Raw genomic sequence first — 22,183 nt, 5'->3', positions numbered from 1 at the left:
ATCACCAATTTAGTATTGGAGGGCAGCGTGGAGGGTAAAAATCGTAGAGGGAGACCAAGAGATGAATACACTAAGCAGATTCAGAAGGATGTAGGTTGCAGTAGGTACTGGGAGATGAAGAAGCTTGCACAGGATAGATTAGGATGGAGAGCTGCATCAAACCAGTCTCAGGACTGAAGACCACAACAACAACATTTCACGAGCGTACCTTGAATATCAGTAATCCGGTAAAACATCAAATCTCCGACATCACCGTGCGAACCATTCAACGAATCATCAGCGATATGGGCTTTCGGAGGCGTAACCCCACTCGTGTACTCATAATGGACTACGCAGTACACCGCTTCACGCCACGCCTGAGTCCATTAACACCGACACTGGACTGTTGATGACTGGGAACATGTTGCCTGGTTGGAGGAGTCTCGTTTCAAATTGTATCGAGCGGATGGACGTGTTTGGATATAGAGACAACCTCATGAATCTATGGACCCTGCATGTCAGCAGTGGACTTGTTCCATCTGGTGGAATCTCTGTAATTGTGTGGGGCGCGTGCAGTTATATGGGATCCGTGATGGATATGGACACGGCTCTGACAGGTGACACTTACGCAAGCATCCTGTCTTATCACCTGCTTCCGCTCATGTCCTTTATGTATTTCGACGGACTTGGGAAATTACAGTAGGACACTGAGACACCCCATACGTCCCGAATGGCTGCAGAATGGCTCCAGCAACATTCGTCTGGATTTAAACACTTTCGCTGGCCAGCAAACTCCCCAGACATAGACATCATTGAGCCCATCTGGAATGCCTTGCAACGTGCTCTTGAGAAGAAACCTCCATCCTCTCGTACTCTTACGAGTTTATTGACAGCCGTGCAGGATTCATGGTGTCAGTTCTCTCCAGCCGGCTGCAGTGGTCGAGCGGTTCTAGGCGCTTCAGTACGGAAACACGCGGCTGCTGCGGTCGCAGGTTAGAATCCTGCCTGGGGCATGGATGTGTGTGATGTCCTTAGGTTAGTTAGGTTTAAGTAGCTCTAAGTCTAGGGAATGATGACCTCAGATGTTAAGTCCCATAGTGCTCAGAGCCATTTTAATTCCCTCCAGCTCTGCTAGACATTAGTCAAGTCAATGCCACATCGTATTGCGTCTCTTCTTCGTGCTCTAGGGGGCGCTACACGATATTAGGCAGGTGTACCAGTTTCTTTGACTCTTCAGAGTTTTTGAGACTTTTGTAAGTGTCTGAAAAAAGTGCTCTGAAGAATTTTGAAGCTACCGACAGCATTGGTCAAAGTATGCGTATTGTGTGTGTTATGCACTGAAAGATGCTCTCCATACTGTTGAAGCGCCTAGACAAGTCTGGATTCGCAATGCCGATTTTGGCAAAGGTGATAAAAATATGAAAATTCTACTATTCTTCGCTTACTTTCTTTCTATTTTTTTTCACACGGGGTCTATCTTTAGGGGAAACCTAATAGGTCAAGCTAATGTACTGCGAATTCAAAAACGATTGATGTGAATTATTAGCAATTGAACTAAAGAACATGTTCTAGTAATTTTGGATACCACTGCTGCTTCCCAATGTTATTGTTCCTTACTGATATGTGTCATGAATAATATATCTCGTTTCCAAACCGACAAATCATTTCAGGGAAACAAGAGTAGAAACACGAATAATCTTCACAAAGATTTAAAGTCAGTTGCTTTCTTTCAGAAAGTGTCCATTGTTCAGAAAAAAAAAACATTTTCAGTAATTTGTTAGTAGCCATAAAAATTTTCACTACAGATAAAGTTCAGCATAATAGGACCCTAGGTGATATTTTGGTGGCCGACTCCTTTCTCTCCACCGATAAATTTCTTAACAGCATCGATTAGTGTGTATGAGGGTTAAAGACAAAAAAAATTATCTATTTAAAAACTCACTCAAACGGAACGGTGTAACATTTTCGATTCATACCTTAACCTGTCAATAGAGTACCTATGAATGTTTTTTTAAGTACGAGCGCAGTTCTTTTGTTCCAGACTGCCACAGCCAAAGAACGCTAGTGTAGAAAATGCCACCTACACCACAACGGAAGAACTGTTATGTCCTTCAATTAGCAAAAACAAAATCGGTAACTGCTGTTCAAAGAGTATTTCACACACAATTTCACCATCTGTCACCCAGAGGAGCCTGGTACAAACAGCTTTAACGAGCAAATTGTTGATCGTATTCGAGCAACGTTCCAGCAAAACCCACAGAAATCAAAATGTCGAGTAAGCTGTGTGCTGTAGATCCCACAAACATTTGTTTGCAAAAATCCTGTGTAAACGTTAGCACATGAAACGTGCAGAATGCAGCTGGTCAAATTACTCATTGCAGGACATCATGATACATGATCTGACTTCTTCACCGAAATGTTGGAAACGACCGACAATGACAACGATATGTCAGTGAGGTTAACTCTTAATGATCAAGAAACGGTTCACATTAATGGAGAAGTTAATCACCACACGCTCGTTCTGAAGAACATATCACCCTCATTTCTTCATCCAACATGATAAAGATTTGCCAAAGATCAACGTACAGGCATTTGATACCTCGACATGCTTCCTTTGTGGCTACTGCAATAAGACTTCAACAACTTCATCTTTCAGCAGTATTTAGCACCTCCTCGCTTCCACTTCGCTTTCCGGGAATATTTAAACACACATCTTCCTGGACGATGGATTGGCCGCCCAGGTGTTGATGATTGGGTGTGACGCAAATGGCCACTGCAGTCAGCAGACTTAAGCCTTTGTGGTTTTTCTATGCGTCAATGTGAAAGATAAAGATTTTGTCCCAAACCCCTGTCATTATCCTTTCCATGCTGCTACATGTAGCTTATCCTGAAACAGTCACCTTCTGCAGTCCTGAGAGCATTTTTATAACTGGCTTGCGACATAGGAGTTTATGTAAAACGACCAGGGACAGTCATAAATTTGTTCATAGCTGAAAGCTGTCCTTGAGAACAAGCAAGCGAAGCAGAAATCGCTTCATTCCATCTTAACACACTGAGAAGTCGTAAAATATTATTGTTTGAGATACTAGGAACATTCCTTTTAGGAATGATAAAATATAAATCAGATATAGCCTTCAGAAATGGTAGAGTGTGACACCTGACGCTTTTCTCGGCAGCCATGCGACGCAGGAATTTTCGTTTCATATCCTTGCAATGGAATTTATGATTGCCTCATAATAGTTATTTCTGTAGAACATGCACTTTCCTGTCATGGAGTGGAAAAGATTTTCTGCCTTCTTCCCCATGCAGTGGCATCATTGGTTAATCGCAACGAAGTCTAGGAGTTTCTTTAACGTATTTACAAAATTATTACTACTCGGAACTCGAAAGGTCTGCATCAGTTGGCCAGTGAGATTCCTACACTGGAAGAAACAGCTACGTTTCAGAGGTTTGACAACGCTTTCTGTCAGAAAACTGAAGACTTGCTGAGTGACAACCATTGAGATAAGATTTGCTGTCGTTCAGAAGAATGTCTTCCATTTAGTACTGGGTACAGAGGGTGATATGGACTTAGAATTTCCAGCTAGTACTGCCATCGTCTTCCACAACCACGCCATATGTGAATGGAAACAATGAGCCAGCGATGCAATCACTGGCACTGGGTCGAGGAGGACACTATGGTGGTTAACTTCCATCAGGGGCTAACTGCACAGTTTTAACTTCCGAAGCCAGCTGGTTGCTTCCATCACGTATTTTAGCGATTCTACTTGCGTTCATGATGGTTTCTCAGGGTTCTTTAAACCACTAACCATTTTTGCAGTGATTGGCCAAATCCACGGTGCTTCCTCACAATCAGGCTTTCATTGAGTTCACCGATCTGTACCAGGATTGGATTTCGCAATTATAATCCCTTGCCCACTTACTAAATCTTCACATATTTATCTCAGTGAGTAATCCATATGTTGATACTTCCCGTTAATAAACCTAATTATGACAGTGGTCACTTGTTTCTATTATAGACAATGAGCTCCACATCGTTAATATGTGTGGTACTCATATTTTCATGCTTTATTGGATCAACCATATAAGTTAGACGTATCCGTTGCATGACATTGTTACTTCCTTAAAGTTTGCATGATCTTATGTGGAGCTTCTCTTCTCTGTAGGACACTATGACTGAGAATTATAGTACTTCCTATTTACTTTTTTTTGTGTAAACTCTTCACCTCGTGGTAACACTTGCAACCTGTGTCCTCAATTACTTGGTGGGTGTATTCCAATTTCTGTGTTCCTCTGCAATTTTTACCCCCCACAGCTCCTTCTAATACCATGGAAGTTATTCCCTGATGTCTTAACAGATGTCCTACCATCCTGTCCCTTGTTCTTGTCTGTGTTTCCCTTCCTCACAGATTCTGCCGAGAACCTCCTCATTTATTACCTTATCATCCAACCTAAATTTTTATATCCTTCTGTAACACCATATTGCAAATGTTTCGAGTCTCTTCTCTTCTGGTTTTCTCACAGTCCATTTTCCACTGCCTTACAAATCAGTGTTCCAAACGTACATTCTCAGAAATTTCTTCCTCAAATTAAGGTGTGTGTTCCATAATAGTAGACTTCTATTGGCCAGGAATGCTCGTTTAATCACTGCTAGTCTGTTTTTTATGTCCTAGAATCTTATGGGAATGCTAAACAGCCAAACGCCACCTCACAACAGCCACTACAGTGGATCGAAGAAGTATTACAGTCCATCACCGCTGCCATGTTGCAAAGCGTTGAGAAGCGTATGGATTCGTCTCGACATTTACAATTTGAATCGTGTAGTACATAACAAATCCATGTAACCCGCGAAAAAAATTCGAGAGGTACTCTGTTAGCAGGATAGGGTTTGCTACAATCTGGAACCACGCAACCGCTACGGTCGCAGGTTCGAATCCTGCCTCGGGCATGGATGTGTGTAATGTCCTCAGGTTAGTTAGGTTTAAGTAGTTCTTAGTTCTAGGGGACAGATGATCAAATAAGTTAAGTCCCATAGCGCTCAGAGCATGTTTTGAACCAGGATAGGGTTTGAAGCAGATGTGCTACGCCGTTTCATTTGTGCGAATTTTTGAAAAATGTAATGTCCATTTCTGCTCACCTCGTACGTTATAAGAGGCGAACAAAAATTTCTGTTTGAGGGTGTTGCTACAGAGTAGTGTGGTATTCGTGCATTCCCGTCGTGCTTGCAGTAAATGCGCAAACATGAATCATGGCGGCGTTATTACTAAATACTTCCAAGCTGGCTCAACGAGCTGTCATTCTTTTCTAGACATCAGGACGCTGGTGACCTAGCTGTTTAGGACCCTCAGCCACAAATCGTCACCACCATCACTTCTAGGCGTCAGAAACAGGAGAATGTGTGTGGGGGCAGCATGTCTGGCGAAATCCAGCGTGGTGGAATGGAAACTACGACAAGAGATGCTGCTGATTCCGTCCCCATGTCGAAAGTGCCATAACGCAGAAGCTACGCCATGCCAGGTGGGAGACACTCAAGTTGTAAGTAGGCTGTTTAGGTTTCGTTATTGGTGACGCCACGTAGCGCTCTGTATGAAAATCACTGGCTGTGCTGTGTGCAGTCAGTGGCTGGTTGGCATTGTTGTAATACTCGCTATCGTAGTGTTGGGCAGCTAGATGTTAACAGCGCGTAGCGTTGCGCAGTTGGAGGTGAGCCGCCAGCGGTGGTGGATGTGGGGAGAGAGATGGCGGAGTTTTGAAATTTGTAAGACTAGATGTCATGAAGTGCTATATATATTATGACTTTTGAACACTAGTAAAGTAAATACATTGTTTGTTCTCTATCAAAATCTTTCATTTGCTAACTATGCCTATCAGTAGTTAGTGCCTTCAGTAGTTTGAATCTTTTATTTAGCTGGCAGTAGTGGCGCTCGCTCTATTGCAGTAGTTCGAGTAACGAAGATTATTGAGAGGTAAGTGATTTGTGAAACGTATAGGTTAATGTTAGTCAGGGCCATTCTTTTGTAGCGATTTTTTGAAAGTCAGATTGCGTTGCGCTAAAAATATTGTGTGTCAGTTTAAGCACAGTCATGCATTAATTTTTCTAAGGGGACGTATCAAAGTACCCGCTCTATACTCCTTTCTCCCTATACTCCTGATCTCTCCCCATGCGATTAGTCCCTTAAAAAAAGGCCCTGAAGGGTCGGCGATTTCCACCGCATGAGACAGTTACGCACTTCTTCATGCAGCGGGTCATTGTGTTTTAGCAAAACGGTACATTCAAGCTGGTGCCTCGGCGGGATACTTGCCTCAATCCCAAGGCGATTTTAGCTGATTGGCACACCGATTTGGACTGTGCGGCCGTCTGACTAAAACTTTTTGATCACCCATTCTACACTCCTGGAAACGGAAAAAAGAACACATTGACACCGGTGTGTCAGACCCACCATACTTGCTCCGGACACTGCGAGAGGGCTGTACAAGCAATGATCACACGCACGGCACAGCGGACACACCAGGAACCGCGGTGTTGGCCGTCGAATGGCGCTAGCTGCGCAGCATTTGTGCACCGCCGCCGTCAGTGTCAGCCAGTTTGCCGTGGCATACGGAGCTCCATCGCAGTCTTTAACACTGGTAGCATGCCGCGACAGCGTGGACGTGAACCGTATGTGCAGTTGACGGACTTTGAGCGAGGGCGTATAGTGGGCATGCGGGAGGCCGGGTGGACTTACCGCCGAATTGCTCAACACGTGGGGCGTGAGGTCTCCACAGTACGTCGATATTGTCACCAGTGGTCGGCGGAAGGTGCACGTGCCCGTCGACCTGGGACCGGACCGCAGCGACGCACGGATGCACGCCAAGACCGTAGGATCCTACGCAGTGCCGTAGGGGACCGCATCGCCACTTCCCAGCAAATTAGGGACATTGTTGCTCCTGGGGTATCGGCGAGGACCATTCGCAACCGTCTCCATGAAGCTGGGCTAGGGTCCCGCACACCGTTAGGCCGTCTTCCGCTCACGTCCCAACATCGTGCAGCCCGCCTCCAGTGGTGTCGCGACAGGTGTGAATGGAGGGTCGAATGGAGACGTGTCGTCTTCAGCGATGAGAGTCGCTTCTGCCTTGGTGCAATGATGGTCGTTTGCGTGTTTGGCGCCGTGCAGGTGAGCGCCACAATCAGGACTGCATACGACCGAGGCACACAGGGCCAACACCCGGCATCATGGTGTGGGGAGCGATCTCCTACACTGGCCGTACACCTCTGGTGATCGTCGAGGGGACACTGAATAGTGTACGGTACATCCAAACCGTCATCGAACCTATCGTTCTACCATTCCTAGACCGGCAAGGGAACTTGCTGTTCCAACAGGACAATGACCGTCCGCATGTATCCCGTGCCACCCAACGTGCTCTAGAAGGTGTAAGTCAACTACCCTGGCCAGCAAGATCTCCGGATCTGTCCCCCATTGAGCATGTTTGGGACTGGATGAAGCGTCGTCTCACGCGGTCTGCACGTCCAGCACGAACGCTGGTCCAAGTGAGGCGCCAGGTGGAAATGGCATGGCAAGCCGTTCCACAGGACTACATCCAGCATCTCTACGATCGTCTCCATGGGAGAATAGCAGCCTGCATTGCTGCGAAATGTGGATATACACTGTACTAGTGCCGACATTGTGCATGCTCTGTTGCCTGTGTCTATGTGCCTGTAGTTCTGTCAGTGTGATCATGTGAGGTATCTGACCCCAGGAATGTGTCAATAAAGTTTCCCCTTCCTGGGACAATGAATTCACGGTGTTCTTATTTCAATTTCCAGTAGTGTATTAACAATATCAAATGAAATATCATGGAGAATATGAATTATCCAAATCTTCAAAGCAGTGATGTAATGAATGTAAACAAGTGTTTCAAACTTTGGACTGTGCGGATGGTCCCGGCAGAGGTTCGAGTCCTTCCTCGGGCATGGGTGTATGTGTATGTCCTTAGGATAATTTAGGTTAAGTAGTGTGTAAGCTCAGGGACTGATGACCTTAGCAGTTAAGTCCCATTTCAAATACATTTGAACATTTTGTTGCAAACTTCTCTTTGGTGACGTGTGAGTAAAAAAGACTAGGAAATATCACACGTGTATTTGCGTAATGTACATTTAGATGGCGGGCCGCGGTGGCCAAGTGGTTCTTGGTACTTAAGTCCAGAACCGCGAGACTCCTACGGTCGCAGGTTCGAATCCTGCCTCGGTCGTGGATGTGTGCGTTGTTCTTAGGTTAGCTAGGTTCAAGTAGTTCTAAGTTCCGGGGGACTGATGACATACCGAACGAGGTGGCGCACTGGTTAGACACTCGACTCGCATTCGGTAGGACGACGGTTCAATCTCGCGTCCGGCCAACCTGATTTAGGTTTTCCGTGATTTCGCTCCAGGCAAAAAAAATACCGGGATGGTTCCTTTGAAAGGGCTCGGCTGACTTCCTTCCGCGTCCTTCCCTAATCCGATGAGACCGATGACCTCGCTGTCTGGTCTCCTTCGCCAAAGAACGCAACTCCAACTGATGACCTCGTATGTTAAGTCCCATAGTGCTCACAGCCATTTGAACCATTTTTGAACATTTAGCTGATTTGCGACTGGTCTCTTATTACCTTTTTCGCCTGATCCACAATCCACGAGGACAGTTTCAGTTGTAATCTGTGAGAGATATTTTAACATTTCTTTGTAAATACGGGTTGTGCATTCTTGTTTTATGGCATGTTCTACGTTTCTAGAGGATCTTCCCATTTTGGATTTATGGAACGGAAAGTAAAAAAAAAATGGCTCAATTGGCTCTGAGCACTATGGGACTGGGGTCATCAGTCCCCTAGACTTAGAACTACTTAAACCTGTCTAACCTAAGGACGTCACATACTTCCATGCCCGAGGGAGGATTCGAACCTGCGACTGTAGCAGCTGCGCGGTTCCGGATTGAAGCGCCTAAAACTGCTCGGCCAGGAACGGAAAGTACATTTCATCTAATGCAATATATTCTCATTTTTCTTTGTCAATGACATTTTTTTATTTTTGACTGACGAATGATTGTCAAAGTCGTCAGAAGACGAAGATAACGTCGTTTTCACCTCACACCAGTGTAAGCAACGCGCTCGACAGAGAGGATCAACAGATGAGCGCCTGTCGCAAATTCCCGTCGATCGTTTGAGGGGAGCACCAGGGAGCGACGTGTGGTGGCTTTGCCCGGGGCCGCACGTCTACAAGGTGCCGACAGGTAATTAGCTGAGACACGCCTCGCTGTTTTGACAACTCGCTCGCGCCGCCTTCGCCGTATTTGCTCGAGGCTCAGGAAGCGCTGCCTCCGCCGAAACCAGATTTGCAGTCGCGGTGTGCACGCTGCCTGCCTGTTGACTCTTGGACTTGCGGGTTTGAGGTCGGAGACCGTCGCCAAAAGCAGCTCCGGGAAGAAGGAGTGGAAGGGGGCGCGGCATACCGAGGGCGCAGCGTCTGCAGGCATCTCCGCAAATAAAACTCCACCGCGAGGGCTGCCCGCCTCCCCCGCCTCCTTCGGTTGCAGTTCGTCTTGCCACGGACCGATGAGGCGTAGCCCACCACTGCTGAGTGTGCCGCCGGCCGCAGAGGGCCGATCTATGATTGGCCGGCGATTCAGCGGTTCGAGTAGCATCGAGCTTAATTGGGGGGAGATGCGGCTGGAAAGCTTGGCCAGCTCCCGTAAAGCCCCTCCAGCCCCCGTATTTTGTATTCGCCAGAATTCCTCTCCAACTACCCCACTACACCTGACCCGGCCAGCGATAGCAGATAAAGCACTCGGAGCTTTGCGCAATGCTGGTGCTTTGGCAGAATGCGAGGGCAGGCGAGTTTCCTAATTGATCGTTAACAAGGGGGCCGATCGGGTGTGCCCTTCTCTCGTAAAGGCCAGCCTTCGTAATTATCAGCCATTTTTCCTTTTCTGGAAGAAACGTTCCCCAGTCAGAGGATAATCAGAAATGGGAGTTATTTTCAGACAGACAAAATTAAATTCCGGTATTTTTAAACATACTATTAACTAGGTTGAGACGGGCTAGTGGAAACGGTGGCCAGCTGCAGCATTCTCAAAAAGAGTGATCAGACGACTTCCAGTATTTGTTTTGCACTGCGGAAAAATGTTATTTGTACACCAAAATAACAAAATCTAACAGTGTACTTAAATAAATTCCATAATCAGCGTTTACCATGCAATTTTGTGAACCTGTTGTCTGAAACAGATTGCTTATTTCTTTGAATCCCTTGAGTGCAGGGTTCATTCAGTTACCAAATTACAGTGCCTGTATTATAAAGAATTAAAACGCAGTGTTCCTGCGTACATCGAACTGTGTCATTGACCTAATTACATAACAGACATTTGTACTGTAGGTTCTCACAAACTTGTAGCTGGTTTCTTTCTTAAATGTCACGGTTTTCAGGAGTCCACCCCCCCCCCCTCCCACACTTCCCCCCCCCCCCCCCCCCCCCCACACACACACACACAAAGAAACGGGCGAAAATTTTGACGTCACTTCTGAATAGTCTGATTGTGAAATTAACTTCTCCCGAAGGGATTTTTTTTATTTTTTTATTTATTATTTTTTTTAGCACATGTTTACTTCTCAAACGGGAACTTCTTTGTCCCTCTGAAGCTTGTGCACAGTTCAATAATTCCACACCAAGTCCTGCTGCTAGCCGATAATCGGGTGTTTCGTGGGTGGAAATCTTTAGACCAACTATAAATGTTCAAAGAAGAAGAATGGACCTACTACGGCTCGTGAGATCACCACAAAACATCGTAGCAGTGACACAGTATTTTGTTCGATGTCCTCGGCGCTCGGCTCTTTGACGTTATGATCATCCGACAGGGTAAAATTTTAATCATGACATGCATTTATACACGTACCCGCCGCTGTGGCGAAAGACTTCTGTGAAAGCGATGTCGTTGCTCGGAAAACGCGTGTGTAGGAGAACTGCTTGAAAAGTTGCCTCATGTTCTTTAGTGACGAGACACACTTTCAGCTTCCAGGGTGTACGAATAAACGAAGGCTTCTACAATGCTAACAGCCCCACAACATCACGAGAGGCCCCTTCTTTCAGAATGCGCAGTTCTATGGTGTGCGCTGTAGCGTGTACCAATCATTGGTCCTTTCCTTTTTGTAAGACAGCGAATGCGTAGCAACGGTAATTTCTCAGTGTCGATGCTACTGAGAACTTTGTTTCGGCAAGTATTTAATATATTCACTTTGGGGACGCGTGACCTCGGCAAGATGGCGCCACGGTTCATGCAGCATGATACGCAGCCATATTTTGTGAAAAGATTTGTCGAATGCCACTTGGTGTACCCGCCCAATTTAACGCTTCACTCCGATCTTTATCGATTTTCTCAGGAGCATTTTTACCACGAGAATGTTCGTCATCCCCATCACTGTCCTCGTAGGGGTAGACCATAATTTTAGAATTCTAGTATGTCAATGTATTGACATTACGGGATTCTCTTTCCAAGAAAATGTCCCTAAAAAGTGTAATTTTGTATTTCAAGTTATATATAAACACAAAAAAGGATATTAAACGATAAATATAACGTTTTCACTTCGTTCCATTGACCTTTTAAATCAGTGAGTTTCGTTATCACGTCATGCACTTCTGAAACCATGTTGAGTGAAAGTATGTGTGTAAAAGAATGGTCGTGAATCACAATACTTCCTCTTTTATTGTAACCTGATTAACATGCAATATCGGATGAACTCATCATCATGTGCTAACAATTTTTCGTTTGAGGTCTTCCTTTTCAAACATGCTTTTCCACAGATGTGAAATAATTTACGACGTAAAAGTATTTAATTTTCAAATAAATGAGGGCCATTTGCTCGTTAAATTATAAACCTCAATTCATAAAGAGACAGACAATTAAGTATGAACTTCATGTTGTCCTCCTTTTCGCATATCAGTGCATTGGAAAGAATGTGTTTAGTTATGTATCAGTTGAAAAATCTAAATGATACGCAGAGTGGCTTACCATGTGACGGGCTTCACGTGTCTTCATTTCTTTTCATTTTACTTCATTGAAGCTTGTGGAGGCTATTTTGATAGCCCCAAACTAGACAAATATTTTGTGTGGTGGTTGATTTATTACGCTATCCGTAGAACTATCGAACATTAAACAAATTTCTGAAACTTACCGGCAGATTAAGACTGTGTGCTGGACTGAAAGTCTGCCTCGAGATCTTTGCCTTTCGCGAATAAGAAACCTGTGCTCGTCCTGCAAGTTTCGCAGGAGAATTTGTCTCAAGTTCTGCAAGTAAGAGATGAAGTACTACGGAAGTAAGGCTGTGAGGAAGGGACAAGAGTCGTTCTTGGGTAGCACAGTCGTCAGGGTCCACGCTCGCGAAAGGAAACAGTCTCGATTTTGAGTTACGGTCTGGTACACGGTTTTAATGTGCCGGAAAGTTTCACATCTCACACACTCCACTGTAGAGTGAAAATTTCATTCTGCAAATATAATACTTACTGAAAAATATTGCCTTTCATGTGCCTGTTGCAGTCAATAAAATTAATGAATTAGTAGCTTCACGTTCAGGAATGTAGCCTAAGTACGTCAAAATTCATTTTATATCAGTGTGAGTTACCCACTTGTGTCACACATAAATTGGCTTTAGTAACCATTTGCAAAATAGCCTAGATTCCTTGCGATGAAGTGTTTCATCCAAACTAAACAATGTATTCCCATTACAGTTTTCTTACCAAAATTCGTGTTATATTCTCAAGCTGATAATCTGACAACGACGTACTTGGACGTTAGCTGTTATTTGATTTGACAGAACTGGAACAATGGCAGAGGGATTTCTTTTCGTCTGCTTCGGTGCTCACCAATATACCAGATACTACCAGTTTTTTGGTGGCACATACTATCCAACTGACTTCCATGACACGTGATGGAGGATGCAGCATCGGCTGGTATTAGTGTAGACTGTAGATCGGCTCATCTGGCACATGTGCCAAACAGAAATGCCTCTGGATAATCGTTATCACTTACACTCACCAGAAACGTCTCCAAAAAATTTTCAGAAAAACTTAGTGTCTCAAACCAAGAGTGGCAACAGAAATGCCCCACTTTAAAAATGTACCTTAGTCTGTCCTCTCCAACATTCTGCAAAATTCGCCCTCGTATCACAGTTCCCGTCACAAAGTACCAAATATTTTGTGGATTTTCATCATTATATAGTGAATAATATTAAATGCGGACGCGGGTTATAAGGTCTTGATTGTATGGGACGCATGAAGACTACAATTTAAAGGCACCAAGTTGTCGTTCCCGCAGTCATCTGTTGCAACAAATAGTGTGGTTGGGGGCCTAATGGATTCATCGCTGGCCGTACTCATGAGAAGCGCTCTTTTGTGCTGGAAACGATGTAGCAGAAGCTCTTTGTTGTTTGAGTGCCGGAATGGAATACTTTATTAACAAAGTTCAACGAAACAGTTAAGAGACATAAATATGGACCAAAGTCACATATCAGTGTTCTATATTGATACAGTTTTTAATTATCTTGAAAATTTATCAAAATAATGTTTCTGCCTTGTTGTTGAACGATAAACAGCCGAAAATATGATATAGAAATTTAGCTTGTAATAAAAAATGAATCTTGTTATAGGTCTAGTCTGGGAGACATTATGTGTCACTATTGTTGACCTTGCGATTACACACTGATGTTGTGCAGAGTGGTAGGTGTCTGAGACAGAGAATAGGAACTTTATGCCGTAGCTCGAGTTTTGTGTAAGATGACCACTGTAGGCAAGGAAATAAGAGTTTTGTACAAGAATTTTCAGTGTGAGAGAATAGCTCGGTTGCCTTCATCAAATAAATATTGGGGAAAATAAGACTGGGCAGGAAAGTATTTCATACACCTTAAGGCAGGCAACCCATATTACTTCATCTGCCCTCGTTGCGGATGAAGTAAGTTGTGCTGCCTACCTAAAAGTGTATGAAGTACTATAAGTGCCAGTTTTATTTTTCTCAACACATGTGTACTAATTAATGGTTTCCCTATTTATCATTCTCATTTCTCAGGATCTATGCACCCAAATTGCGTGAAGATGTAATCACATGTCAGTTCTAGTATAATATATTTGTCCAATCAATAACCGTTTATCATCTACATTTCTTCTTGGTGTAGCAATTTTAATGGCCTGTAGTGTAGATTCGGAACCGTCTTTCTAGAGGCAGAAGCAGCAGGCATTCATAGGACCTGTCTCCCAAGTCTCCCGATTGGTTATTCAAAGGATACTGGGCTATGCTATTTTTTGCAACCGAACATCATTATTTACCCCCATATTTTAAAGAAAAAAGTGCTCTTGCAGGATATCGGCCTCAACAATCCATCCACCTCAACAATTTCTGACATAATTGTGATATTATGGAGCTATGACATTCTGAAAGTACAAGCTTTGAGCTTATCGCGCCCGTTGTCACTCTCTCCGCCCCACTGCAGGCGCCTGATCCCGGAGCACGTAGTACTGCACAAGTGAGGAGCTGGACGCATCTGTCCAAAATGTTTTGAAAACTTATGTGAAAAAACATAGTATTCTACACGAAAAATTGATAGGTAGTTAATATGAGTACGTAATGTTGACATTACGCACATACAAGCTTAATGTTAGTCTAACAACATTCAGGTATTGAATTTCTGCGGCTACAACCCCTATTTGTAAAGTAAGGTCCGATCAATCACGAAATGCAAGCCACAGTGAAAATCCGATGAATCTTTGCGTACATGTTTTTGTCTGTTTCTAATACGCCCGTCGACCACGTCGCGTCGTTCTTTTCAGTTCAGAGAGCACAGGGAGCAGGTAAGGATACCTAGAAAATAGTGTGTGCTTCCAAGCATGAGGGCCTGGTCAGAGATTTCGCCTGATGTCATGCAGGCTACGTAAAATATTCGCAAACGTTCCCTTCTCCACAACAATTTCGGCCACACACACAGCAGGGACACTGAGGACGCTCCTGGAGCGTTTTCCATGAGAAGTACTTGATCACCCATCACAAAGCCCGGCCTTGGCTCCCTCTGATGTTCATCTCTGCTCACATGAACCGCTGGCAGTTAAGACAACATGTGGCACAGATAACACACTGCAGATGAGCGTAGAGAATTGACGGAAAACTGAGGCGGATGCGTTCTTTGACGACGGTATTGGAAAGTTGGTACAACGCAACTACAAATGTCTGCGTCGGAGTGGTGACTATGTAGAGAAGTAACTGGAAGGTGTAGCTAACAGTTGCAAATAAAAGATTTTTGATTTTCAATGTGGTTTCCACTTCGCGAGCATTCGGACCTTACTTTCCTAATAGCCCTCATATAATATACATTTCAAAATCGAAATGTATAAACTTTGGTAACTGCAAAATTATTATTAAATGAAGTGAATGATTTTCGATTTACAATTTAATTGTTCCATTCACGTTGAAGAATAGCACATCCCCTGCAAATGTGATTCACTTTAATGGTGTCAGCTTTAAAATCCAAAGAAAATATCGCACAGTAGTGATGTTAATAATTATATATCTCTACAGTCTTTTTTGATGACACGCTCTATCGTTTCCTTCAATAACTCTGCATTTGTGAATTGCACATAAAAATATTTAAAACCGAGAGATCTCTGGCACCAGCATTAGACTAGAAACGGTTCATTTTACACATTGAGGAGCCCATATTACCAGTGCCAAAGTAGTAGTTCACAAATCTGTTACTCAGTCAACTGCACAGTACTCGTACTTCGCACTCGGCTACAAGTGTGGCGAAGCGAGTGACAATCGGTGCGTGAACATGTTTCAGAACAGTGCATTCAGAGGGTCATTACAGCGTCCTTTCAGCATTACGGACAAAATTTTCCAGTGGGATCGGTTGCGAGGACGGATATCTCGAGAGTCCGATTTCTTTCTTCATAACGCTAGCAATACCAAGGTGTGTTCCACTACGCGCATTAGCAAAGTTAGGGGCGGAGGGCTACTATAAGGCCATTATAAGACATAAAAAAGTCATAAAGTGGTGTTGAATGATATTAACAATATACACTACTGGCCATTCAAATTCCTACACCACGAAGATGACTTGCCACAGGCGCGAAATTTAACCGACAGGAGAAAGATGCTGTGATATGCAAATGATTAGCTTTTCAGAGCATTCACACATAGTTGGCGCCGGTGGCGACACCTACAACGTGCTGACATGAGGAAAGCTTTCAACCGATTTCTCATACACAAACAACAGATGTCTGGTGAAACGTTGTTGTAATACCTCGTGTTAGGAGGAGAAATGCGCACCATCACGTTTCCGACTTTGATAAAGGTCGCATTGTAGCCTATCGCGAATGCGGTTTATCGTATCCGGACATTGCTGCTCGCGTTGGTCGAGATCCAATCACTGTTAGCAGCATATGGAATCAGTAGGCTCAGAAGGGTAATACGGAACGCTGGATCCCAACGGCCACGTATCACTAATAGTCGAGATGACAGGTATTTTATCTGCATGGCTGTAACGGATAGTGCAGCCACGTCTCGATCCCTGAGTCAACGTATGGGGAAGTTTGCAAGACAACAACAATCTGCACGAACAGTTCAACGACGTTTGCAGCAGCATGGACTATCAGCTCGAAGACCATGGCTGCGGTTACCCTTGACGCTGCATCACAGACAGGAGCGCCTGTGATGGTGTACTCAATGGCGAACCTGGGCGCACGAATGGCAAAACGTCATTTTTTCGAATGATTCCAGGTTCTGTTTACAGCATCATGATGGTCGCAACCGTGTTAGGCGACATCGAGGTGAACGCAAATTGGAAGCGTGTATTCGTTATCGCCATACTGGCGTATCACCCGGCGTGATGGTATGAAGTGCCATTGGTTACACTTCACGGTAACCTCTTGTTGTCATTGACGGCACTTTGAACAGTGGACGTTACATTTCAGATGTGTTATACCCCATGGCTCTACCCTTCATTCGATCCCTGCTGTACCCTACATTTCAGCAGGATAATACACGACCCCCCCCCCCCCCCCCCCATGAACCATGGACCTTGCCGTTGGTAGGGAGGCTTGCGTGCCTCAGCGATACAGATAGCCGTACCGTAGGTACAACCACAACGGAGGGGTATCTGTTGAGTGACCAGACAAATTTGTGGTTTCTGAAGAGGGGCAGCAGCCTTTTCAGTAGTTGCAAGGGCAACAGTCTGGATGATAGACTGATCTGGCCTTGTAACAATAACCAAAACGGCCTTGCTGTGCTGGTACTGCGAACGGCTGAAAGCAAGGGGAAACTACGGCCGTAATTTTTGCCGAGGGCATGCAACTTTACTGTATGATTAAATGATGATGGCGTCCTCTTGGGTAAAATATTCCGGAGGTAAAATAGTTCCCCATTCGGATCTTCGGGCGGGGACTACTCAGGAGGACGTCGTTATCAGGAGAAAGAAAACTGGCGTTCTACGGATCGGAGCGTGGAATGTCAGATCCCTTAATCGGGCAGGTAGGTTAGAAAATTTAAAAAGGGAAATGGATAGGTTAAAGTTAGATATAGTGGGAATTAGTGAAGTTCGGTGGCAGGAGGAACAAGACTTCTGGTCAGGTGACTACAGGGTTATAAACACAAAATCAAATAGGGGTAATGCAGGAGTAGGTTTAATAATGAATAGAAAAATAGGAATGCGGGTAAGCTACTACAAACAGCATAGTGAATGCATTATTGTGGGCAAGATAGATACGAAGCCCACACCTACTACAGTAGTACAAGTTTATATGCCAACTGGCTCTGCAGATGACGAAGAAATTGAAGAAATGTATGATGAAATAAAAGAAATTATTCAGATAGTGAAGGGAGACGAAAATTTAATAGTCATGGGTGACTGGAATTCGTGTGTAGAAAAAGGGAGAGAAGGAAACATAGTAGGTGAATATGGATTGGGGCTAAGAAATGAAAGAGGAAGTCGCCTGGTAGAATTTTGCACAGAGCACAACTTAATCGTAGCTAACACTTGGTTTAAGAATCATGAAAGAAGGTTGTATACATGGAAGAACCCTGGAGATACTAAAAGGTACCAGATAGATTATATAATGGTAAGACAGAGATTTAGGAACCAGGTTTTAAATGGTAAGACATTTCCCGGGGCAGATGTGGACTCTGACCACAATCTATTGGTTATGACCTGTAGATTAAATTCTGAAGGTGGCAGGGGTAAAATACAGGGAGCGAAAGGCTATTTACAATTTGTACAGATACCAGAGTCGAGGGACATGAAAGGGAAGTAGTGGTTGGGAAGTGAGTGAGACAGGGTTGTAGCCTCTCCCCGATGTTATTCAATCTGTAAATTGAGCAAGCAGTGAAGGAAACAAAAGAAAAATTCGGAGTAGGTATTAAAATCCATGGAGAAGAAATAAAAACTTTGAGGTTCGCCGATGACATTGTAATTCTGTCAGAGACAGCAAAGGACTTGGAAGAGCAGTTGAATGGAATGGACAGTGTCCTGAAAGGAGGATATAAGATGAACATTAACAAAAGCAAAACGAGGATAATGGAATGTAGTCGAATTAAGTCGGGTAATGCTCAGGGAATTAGATTAGGAAATGTTACACTTAAAGTAGTAAAGGAGTTCTGCTATTTGGGGAGCAAAATAACTGATGATGGTCGAAGTAGAGAGGATATCAAATGTAGACTGGCAATGGAAAGTAAAGCGTTTCTGAAGAAGAGAAATTTGTTAACATCGACTATAGATTTAAGTGTCAGGAAGTCATTTCTGAAAGTATTTGTATGGAGTGTAGCCATGTATGGAAGTGAAACATGGACGATAAATAGTTTGGACAAGAAGAGAATAGAAGCTTTCGAAATGTGGTGCTACAGAAGAATGCTGAAGATTAGATGGGTAGATCACATAACTAATGAAGAGGTATTGAATAGGATTGGGGAGAAGAGGAGCTTGTGGCACAACTTGACCAGAAGAAGGGATCGGTTGGTAGGACATGTTCTGAGGCATCAAGGGATCACCAATTTAGCGTTGGAGGGCAGTGTGGAGGGTAAAAATCGTAGAGGGAGACCAGGAGATGAATACACTAAGCAGATTCAGAAGGATGTAGGTTGCAGTAGGTACTGGGAGATGAAGAAGCTTGCACAGGATAGAGTAGCATGGAGAGCTGCATCATACCAGTCTCAGGACTGAAGACCACAACAACAACAACAACAAATGCACGACCGCATGTTGCAGGTCTTGTACAGGCCTTTCTGGATACAGAGACATTTCGGCTGCTGCCCTGGCCAGCACATTTTCCAGATCTCTCACCAACTGAAAACGTCTGGTCAATGGTGGTGGAGCAATTGGCTCGTCACAATACACCAGTCACTACTCTTGTTAAACTATGGTGTCGTGTTGAAGCTGCATGGACAGCTGTACCTGTACATGCCATCCAAGCTCTGTTTGACGCAATGCTCAGGGGTATCAAGGTCGTTATTACGGCCAGAGGTGGTTGTTCTGGGTGCCGATTTCTCAGGATCTATGCACCCAAACTGCGTGAAAATGTAATCACATGTCAGTTCTTGTATAATATATTTGTCCAATGAATACCCGTTTATCATCAGCATTTCTTCTTGGTGTAGCAATTTTAATGCCCATTAGTGTACTTTTAGAGAGGTACCGGTTAGGACTGTTGATGTTTTAAAAAATATCAGGAAGACGATATGTCGTTATTCAAAAATATATCCTATCTGCCATCGACATATCGGAAGAATGTATCGGTATATCGATATAGCGACAGGTAAGATATGGACATACCGCGCTACAAATACGTATGCAGACATTGTAAATACGCTGCCAGTGTTAGAGCTGTATATTTAAATATCGATTTATTATTAAATACTCTGTACATCAACAAGCTACCAGCCTGCCTATCTCTCTTAGAGCAAGCACTGAAACGAAAGCGATGCACGTTCATGCTTGGCGATAACCACTTTGCAAACAATGGTAACGGCATGTAAGTCGCACTCCACTCACACTGCCTGAACTCTTACGGGAATCGATAGATTGACTGCCACAAGTGATGAGTACAGAGGGCAGGGGCATTACAAATGTAGTGTGGACAGTAAGTTGCGAATGTGGGTCTCACGGGGAGCGTGCCAGAGATAAGTCCGTGCAGTCGCACTATCCTGTGTGTCCTCGCTGGCTCAGACGGTTAGAGCGTCTGCCATGTAAGCAGGAGATCCCTGGTTCGAGTCCCGATCGGGGCACACATATTCTACTGTCCCTGTTGATATTTATCACGCCTGTAAGCAGCTAAATGTGTGGATTTCATTGTGAATTGAAGTTTGCTATTGGAGTGGGATCATGAACTAACCACCCGAAATAGTTTTAGCACAAGTTCGGATGATGTTTTATGCGTACGTCCGGAATTGAGCATGTACTTTCGCCAACATATCGATGATAAAATAAAGTCACCACCAACTATAATTGTATGAGTCGGGTACGTGTTTGAAATCCGACTCAAGTTTTCTTTCAACCTTTCAGCAACTATATCATCTGAATGGGAGCTCGGTAAAAGGATCCAATTGTTATTTTATTCCGGTTGCCAACAATGACCTCTACCTATACTAACTCACAGGAACCACCTCTTTCAATTTCGCGACAAGATAAACTACTTCTAACAGCAACAAACACCCCACCGCCAACCCTGTTTAACCTATCCTTTCGGAATACCGTTAGGTTCTTCGCAAAAATTTCGGCTGAGCTTATCTTCGGTTTTAGTCAGCTATCAGTGCCTATAAAGATTTGAGAATCAGTGCTTTCTGGTACTTCCCCAAAACAGCTACTACAATTTACAACTGTCACACAGATGCTTCTTGTATCTACGTTCTTTCTGTGTTCGGTCTGCACCCTTTGTGACTGAAGCCCTTCTTGTGTTTCCCCGAGACCCTCTAACCTAAAACACCGCCCAGTCCACGCCACACAGCCCCTGCTACCTGTGTAGCCGCCTCCTGCGTATAGTGGCCACCTGCCCTATTCAGCGGAGCCCGAAACCCAACCACCCTTCGACGCAAGTCGAGGAATCTGTGGCCTACACGGTCGCAGAACCGTCTGATCCTCCACTCGGCTCTATACCAGAGGTCCTCAATCGTTTCTCTCGACTATGCTGCAAATGTTCAGCTCTGTTTTCATCTTACAAGCAAGACTGGCAGCCTTTACCTCTTCTGTTAGCCACCCAAAACCATAGAGAATCTCTTCTCATCCAAAGTGAGACACATCATTGGTACCGATATGAACCACCACCTGCAGTTGGCTGCGCCCTGTGCTCTTCATGGCTTCCGGGAGGACCCGCTCCACGTCTGGAATGACTCCACTCGTATGCACACAGAGTGCACATTGGTTTTCTTACCCTTCTTCTAGTTATGACTCCTTCACACAGTGAAAATAATTTTCTACTACAGTCTCAAAAGAACAGATTCAAATAGTTACCGAAAATTGCGCAGGAATATAATATAAAACAAAAATATCGGCCATGATATTGCCATTTCAATACCTCTACATCCAGAAAAAACATGCGGCCTATATACAGGGTGGCCCATTTATCGTGACCGGGCCAAATATCTCACGAAATGAGCGAAAAAACGAAAAAACTACAAAGAACGAAACTTGTTTCTCTTGAAGTGGGAAACTAGATGGCGCAATGGATGGTCCGCTAGATGGCACTGCCATAGGTCAAACGGATATGAACTGATTTCGCTTTGTGATAGATGGCGCTGTAATAGTCACAAACATATGGCCCACAATTTTAGACGAAAGTTGGTAACCGGTAGGTTTTTTAAATTAAAATACAGGACGTAGGTACGTTTGAACATTTTATTTCGGTTGTTCCAATGTGATACATGTACATTTGTGAACTTATATTTTCCTGAGAACGCATGCTGTTACAGTGTGATTACCTGTAAATGCCACATTAATGCAATAAATGCTCAAAATGATGTCCGCCAACCTGAATGCATTTGACAATACGTGTAACGACATTCCTCTCAACAGCGAGTAGTTCGCCTTCCGTAATGTTCGCGCATGCATTGACAACATATCCTTCAACTTTCCCCACAGAACGAAATACGGGGACGTCACATCCGGTGAACGTGAGGGCCATGGTATGGTGCTTCGACGACCAATTCTCCCGTCATGAAATATGCTATTCAATACCGCTTCA

The sequence above is a fragment of the Schistocerca gregaria genome, chromosome 1 (genome assembly GCF_023897955.1).
Source record: "Schistocerca gregaria isolate iqSchGreg1 chromosome 1, iqSchGreg1.2, whole genome shotgun sequence".
NCBI classification, from domain to species: Eukaryota; Metazoa; Arthropoda; class Insecta; order Orthoptera; family Acrididae; genus Schistocerca; species Schistocerca gregaria.
Note: the sequence above shows the minus strand (reverse complement) of the source record.